This window comes from Mustela lutreola, chromosome 8, assembly GCF_030435805.1.
Source record: "Mustela lutreola isolate mMusLut2 chromosome 8, mMusLut2.pri, whole genome shotgun sequence".
Taxonomy (NCBI): Eukaryota; Metazoa; Chordata; class Mammalia; order Carnivora; family Mustelidae; genus Mustela; species Mustela lutreola.
Genome location: NC_081297.1, coordinates 84,307,352 through 84,314,600, shown reverse-complemented (window position 1 = coordinate 84,314,600; position 7,249 = coordinate 84,307,352). Strand labels below are relative to the sequence as shown.

At 40.8% G+C, this 7,249-nt stretch overlaps 1 pseudogene; it reads left to right on the top strand.

Moving 5' to 3' along the window:
* The first annotated feature begins 5,132 nt into the window (after positions 1-5,132).
* Positions 5,133-6,855, top strand: LOC131839868 (elongation factor 1-alpha 1-like; annotated as a pseudogene).
* The last annotated feature ends 394 nt before the right edge of the window (positions 6,856-7,249 follow it).

The following is a 7,249-nucleotide window of genomic DNA, read 5'->3' as shown; positions in this document are numbered from 1 at the left end:
AGCAAGCTCCAAAGTACATGGTCCATGGAGTGTGCAATGTTCAACCTACACAACCTGATGGAAACATTCTTTCCTTGAGTGACAAAAAGTTCTAAAGCAGCAAAACCATTAGTTTCAAGGACAAGAGTACCTTATAGCTAACTTAAAGCTATTTCTCAAAAGGAAAAAGTTACCTGCTAAAGAAAGCATGACTTATTCCAAGTCTCTTGGATTCCTGCTGTGGTGACACAAAGGTCAAGTTTTGTTCCATTCCATAGGTTCCATTCCAGCATCTTGGTATTCACATGTCCACTGAAAGGAGGTCCAAGTGACAGCTTGTTTATACTACACCACAGGCTAGCTAGAGAGCCTTCCTGCTCTGGGTTCCTCTCAAAGGTGTTAGCTTTTTGGGTCTCTTGGTAAATAGTTATAAGTCACACATCCAAATGTGGTGCATATTCTCTCCCAAACCCAAAGAGGCCACACCAAGTATTGTGCCTCTGATTTAATGAGTATCTCCTTGGGCTTCACTGGAAGAGCTAGTCTAACATGCCCACTGACCCCTGGACTTTAGAAAGGACACTGTATGTCAGTCTTTGTGCTTTCATAGGAGTTTTCTCTCACCCTGCAATAAGATTATATCTTATTTCCTCCTTCCCTCTGGGATAGTCAGATGTTATAACTGATGTAGCAGAACAGTAGATGTTGAAGGATGGAGAGACTACAAAGATCCCTGGGGACTAAATTGTGCCACAGAATCAGAGTAGTTATAATCTTGAGGCAACCAGAGGAAAACTGATGCTTTCTGACGTTGTCAGCTTGCTGGAATCCAGGGGTAAGCATTAGATGGCTTAATAACTGTGTAACAGGTGTGAATGACTACATTATCCAGAAAAGAGGCATCACCAGTAACAACCACCATAATTGAAGCCGACATCTACATAAGCTTGCACTATGCTCTCTGCTTTTCTTCAAAACCCATCCACATTCTATGCAGGCCAGATAGACAAAGTGAAGGGATATGTTCATGTTAAATTTCCCCCAGGATGCAGTTTTACTTCTGACTTACTATTTACTACTGCTATTTTATTTTTCATTTTAAATTTGTCTGATCTTTCCTATCAAAATAGCCCATGTGAGACCTGTGCCTGATGTTAAGAGTATTTGCTTTGGTGATTTATTCATGATCTGAGAAGGCAACCTGGGGGTGATTCAGGGTCCAGCTAGACCTAACATTGAGCATTTTCAGGTCCAGCTCCATTTTCGTCTGATGCTTATAAGATTCCACTCTGGCTGGTAGCCTACAGTGATGTTATAAGTCACATGTTGGTGTTAGCCCAAAGCCAGTGTCCAGTAATTGTGAACAGCCTTGATATAATCCTTTCCCTGATTTGCAATTACCCAGTAAATGGGAACAGTGCCCTTTAAGGAGAGATAGTAAGAAGATTCAGAGTATATCATTTTTGTTGTTGTTTTTAATATCCACCTTCAATAATATCCACTAGCCTCCTTTTTATTCAGGGGCTCTCCATCTACAAATTTACCCAGGCATGGGGTTGGAAGAAGTAGAGTGATCTTTGCCAGGGTGGTCAGGTCAGATCTTTATTCATTAGTTTTTTCTATTATGCAAATAAAGCAGAATATTACTGGATTGATGACCTATCTCAGATGTGGGGACCATATGCTCATTAGTTATCCTGAGGAACATTTTGGTGACCATGTCCCTGAGGTAAATAACTTTACTTGGCCTCTGCCATCCTGAGATCCTGCCATTTTCATGGAAACCCAGGAGCACCTTTTATTTATTTTTTTTTTTTTAAAGATTTATTTGACAGAGAGAAATCACAAGTAGTTAGAGAGGCAGGCAGAGAGAGGAGGAAGCAGGCTCCCTGCTGAGCAGAGAGCCCGATGCGGGACTCGATCCCAGGACCTGAGATCATGACCTGAGCCGAAGGCAGCGGCTTAACCCACTGAGCCACCCAGGTGCCCACAGGAGCACCTTTTAAATACAGACTCTCTGGGTGCCTGGGTGGCTCAGTGGGTTAAAGCCTCTGCCTTCAGCTCAGGTCATGATCCCAGGGTCCTGGGATCGAGGCCCCGCATCGGGCTCTCTGCTCAGCGGGGAGCCTGCTTCCCTTCCTCTCTCTCTGCCTGCCTCTCTACCTACTTGTGATCTCTGTCTGTCAAATAAATAAATAAATAATCTTTTGAAAATAAATAAATAAATAAATACAGACTCTCCACCAGCACTCCTGGACTATAGAAAACATTTTACTAAGGCACAATTCAAAGTAAATAAAATGATATATTTACTAAGGTCTTAGAGAAGGAAATATTTTCTGGGCTCTCATGTGAAAGGTAAGTCATTTATTATAAATCCAATACAACTTTTCTTATCTTCTTAAACCTTAGAATTCCTTCCACTATATTATACCAAGAAATTTATGACATCCACATTTAATCCAAAATAGGACATCACTGTGCCTGAGTTTTAGTAGCTCAAGTGAGCAGTCAATAATAATTCACCCAGTATTTCAAGCTACTCAACTGAATTTGAACTCCCTGGGAATTGCACCACCTTAAGAAATTAGGCTGACTTAAAATTATATTCATCTCTACACGGTATAGTCCCCTCAGGATTCATGCCCACACATATTCTCCAGACTTTTGCTGATATAAAATTTTTAATCTTACTTTACTGGTGTGTAACTTAAAATTATACTCATCTCTACACGGTATAGTCCCTTCAGGATTCATGCCCACACATATTCTCCAGACTTTTGCTGATATAAAATTTTTAATCTTACTTTACTGGTGTGTAACACTCTTCTCCCAAATGTGAGCCTATATTTTGCTATACTAGGATGTAACTTTGCTTATAGATCCAAAGAAAATAAGTGGTAGATGAGGCAGACATAAGGATAAAGATTTCTCCTTTTAAGTTAATCCCTTAGGGGAAAGAGTTATGTGATCTAAGAAGGAACAACCTTATCAATAAATGGAGAAGGAACTTCTTTGGGTGGTATATTTTCTATTGTCACTGTAACAAATTACCAAAATGTATTATCTCACAATTCTGTAAGATAGAAGTCCCACATGAGTTTCACAGAGCTTAAATCAAGGTGTCTGTATTCTCTTCTGGTGACTCTAGGAGAGAATCCATTTTCTTGTCTTTTCCAATTTTTAGAGGGTGCCCCCATTTCTTAGCTTGTGGTCCCCATCCTCCACATTCAAAGTAAGCAATGCTGCATCACTCTCTGGTCCTTCTTCCATGGCCCTGTCTCCCTCTGACCACAGCTGGGAAAGGTTCTTCACATTTAATGATTCATGTGATTAAACTGAGCCTCTCTGGATAATCTCCACATCTCAAGGTCCTTAGCCAATCTGCAAAATCCATTTTGCTATGTAAAGTAACATATTTGTAGGTTCTGGGATTAAGACATGGCTGGGAGTATTATTCTACCTACCACAACTAGCAAATGGAACTTACTTGAGGTTGGATGACCTTTCTTTTCCATTCTCTGGATCCCATTCTTTCTCAATGTACATCTTCATTATTAAATAAAAGATCTGGTAAGGTTGCAGATTCAACTGATGTTGTAATTTAGCACAACCCATATCAAATCTGTTTAGTCTACAGTAATCTCAGTACTATCGCTGAAGGAGATAAATTATTTTAGCACGATCATAAGAAATTCCCTAAATTTCAGGCTGAGGCTCTTTGGGGGAGGGTGGGTATAAAAGGTATTCTTTTTTCCCAGCTTTTTTTTTCTTTTGAGGTATAACTGACAAATAAAAATTACAGATTTAAGGTATACAACTCAACGTTTTGTTATATGTATACACTGTGAAATACTCACCACTATCAAGCTAATTACCATATCATCACCTTAAAGGGTATTCTTTTTTAAAAAGCATTTTTTATTAACACATAATGTATTATTTGCTTCAGGGGTCCAGGTCTGTGATTCATTAGTCTTACACAATTCACAAGCCTCACCATAGCACATACCTTCCCCAATGTCCATCACCCAGCTACCCTGTCCCTCCCACACCCCTCCACTCCAGCAACCCCTGTTTGTTTCCTGAGATTAAAGGTCTCTTATGGTTTTTATTCCTCTCTGATTTCATCTTGTTTTATTTTTTTCTCTTTTCTAAGCTAGTAATTTAGGAGCTTGAACTTCATGTTCTCTTTCTTGAAGCCATTCAGGGCCACTAGTAGTGGCTATTTTTGGTTATTGCATTTCTGATGCCCATCATCCTTGTCTATGGCCTTTAATGCACACTTTATTACCCATTAATATAAACCATAACTTAGTTATTTCTTCATTCTATTTCATGTGCTACAGTTTGCCATCCCTTAAATTTTGCTGGGTTTTTCACTGCTTTTAGTCCAACAAGATTCAAATTCCCCTGCACTAATCTCCTTGACAGTTTGTAGCCACTCCTTGTACTAATAGCTGGGGTGCTTGGTTGTAAGCCACAGAAAGCACTTCTGAGCTCTGCCAAAAATAAAAATGTATGAAGAGATAAGAGGTTGGCCCCAGGATGGCTGAAGAGGCTTGAGAACAAACTCAGTAAACTAGTAAGAACAAAGAGCGCCAAAGCAGCCAGAGTCACAGCTAGAATTACCCCCAGAGGACCAGTCTGATAATAAAGATAATGGTACAGCAGTCAGGACCAGCACTGGTCTATGCTGCCGCTGATATTCTTAGCACCAGAATAATTCTACCTAAAAAGAATTCTTTCTTTCCTAGGTTCTTTGCTTCACTAAATCAAGATCCCAAGTCCTGAGGAGAAACATTTGACTAACCAAATAGGGACATTACTGTGTCCCAGTTTCCTGGAAGAAAAAAAACAAGAAAGGATTTGGCTTCTTTGGATCAATGCAGTAATGGATTCATACTTATTGGTCATATTTGTTAATGGGTTCTTATCCCATTGTACTATACTGTTCATCTTCTGCACTATACTAACACTGAAAGATAGGTACCATGTCTTAACTTGGTGTCTCCAAAAGCAACCACAGTATCTGGCACACAATAGGCTCTCAATAAATAAAATATTTAAAAAGGGAAATTAATTCCAGGATTTTCTTTTGATCTTTTTTGAAAAAGAACTGACTGGGGAAATAAGGAATCAAGGATGGAGGGTGTGCCTTTTTCGCAACGGGTTTGCCGCCAGAACACAGGTGTCGTGAAAATCACCACTCAACCTAAACCAGAATGGGGAAGGAAAAGACTCATATCAACATTGTTATCATTGGACATGTAGATTTGGGCAAGTCTACCACTACTGGTCATCTTATCTACAAATGTGGTGGGATTGACAAAAGAACTATCTGGGAAAAGGCTCCTTCAAGTATGTCTGGGTCTTGGATAAACTGAAAGCTGAACGTGAACGTGGTATCACCATTGATATCTCCCTGTGGAAATTTGAGACCAGCAAATATTATGTGACCATCATTGATGCTCCAGGACACAGAGACTTTATCAAAAACCTGATTACAGTCACATCTCAGGCTGACTGTACTGTCCTGATTGTTGCTGCTGGTGTTGGTGAATCTGAAGCAGGTATCTCCAAGAATGGGCAGACCCGTGAGCATGCCCTTCTGGCTTACACACTGGGTGTAAAACAACGAATTGTTGGTGTTAACAAAATGGATTCCACTGAGCCACCCTACAGCCAGAAGAGATGTGAGGAAATCGTTAAGGAAGTCAGCACCTACATTAAGAAAACTGGCTACAACCCCGACGCAGTAGCATCTGTGCCAATTTCTGGTTGGAATGGTGACAACATGCTGGAGCCAAGTGCTAACATGCCTTGGTTCAAGGGATGGAAAGTCACCCGTAAAGATGGGAATGCCAGTGGAACCACACTGCTTGAAGCTCTGGATTGCATTCTGCCACTAACTCGTCCAATTGACAAGCCCTTGCGTCTGCCTCTCCAGGACGTCTACAAAATTGGTGGTATTGGTACTGTCCCTGTGGGCTGAGTGGAGACTGGTGTTCTTAAACCTGGCATGGTGGTCACCTTTGCACTAGTCAATGTTACAACTGAAGTCAAGTATGTTGAAATGCACCATGAAGCTTTGAGTGAAGCTCTTCCTGGGGACAATGTGGGCTTCAATGTCAAGAACATATCTGTCAAAGATGTTCATCATGGCAATGTGGCTGGTGACAGCAAAAATGACCCACCAATGGAAGCAGCTGGTTTCACAGCTCAGCTGATTATCCTGAACCATCCAGGCCAAATTAGTGCTGGATATGCACCTGTGCTGGATTGTCACACAGCTCACACTGCTTGCAAGTTTGCTGAGCTGAAGGAGAAGATAGATCATCATTCTGGAAAAAAGCTGGAAGATGGTTCCAAGTTCCTGAAATCTGGTGACGCTGCCATTGTTGATATGGTTCCTGGCAAGCCTATGTGTGTTGAGAGCTTCTCTGACTATCCTTCTCTGGGCCGTTTTGCTGTTTGTGACATGAGACAGACGGTTCCTGTGGGTTTCGTCAAAGCAGTGGACAAGAGGGCAGCTGGAACTGGCAAGGTCACCAAGTCTGCCCAGAAAGCTCAGGAGGCTAAATGAATATTATCCCCAATACCTGCCACCCCAGTCTTAATCAGCGGTGGAAGAACGGTCTCAGAACTGTTTGTGTCAATTGGCCATTTAAGTTTAATAGTAAAAGACTGGTTAATGATAACAATGCATCGTAAAACCCTCAGAAGGAAAGGAGAATGTTTTGTGGACCATTTGTGTTTGTGTGTGTATGTGGCAGTTTTAAGTTATTAGTTTTTAAAATCAGTACTTTTTAATGGAAACAACTTGACCAAAAATCTGTCACAGAATTTTGAGATCCATTAAAACAGAAGTTTAATGAGAAGAAAAAAAAAAAAGATGGAGGGTGTGGACAGTAATAAGGAAAAGCAAGTCTGTTTGATGGAGATAGGGAGGAGAAAGGGAAATGGGATACGTGTGTCTGTGTGTGTGTATGTAGGTATCATCAGATGAGTGTGTTAGAGATGGAGAGAGGCAGAGACAAAGAGAAAGTAAGAAACTGGAAAAAGCAAATGAGCCCTAGTCTCACCCATGATGCTATGTATTAACACAGCTCCAAAGCCCAAGTGACCTGGAAAAAAGGTACCCAACCTTAAAAGAAATTATTATGTAAGGAATTAATAACAGCCCATAGCACCCAACATACTTTGGGGGACTTTTTTTGCCCAATATCTTCAACTGAGTTTCCCTAAAACAATGGTGTCCTCGTGTAAC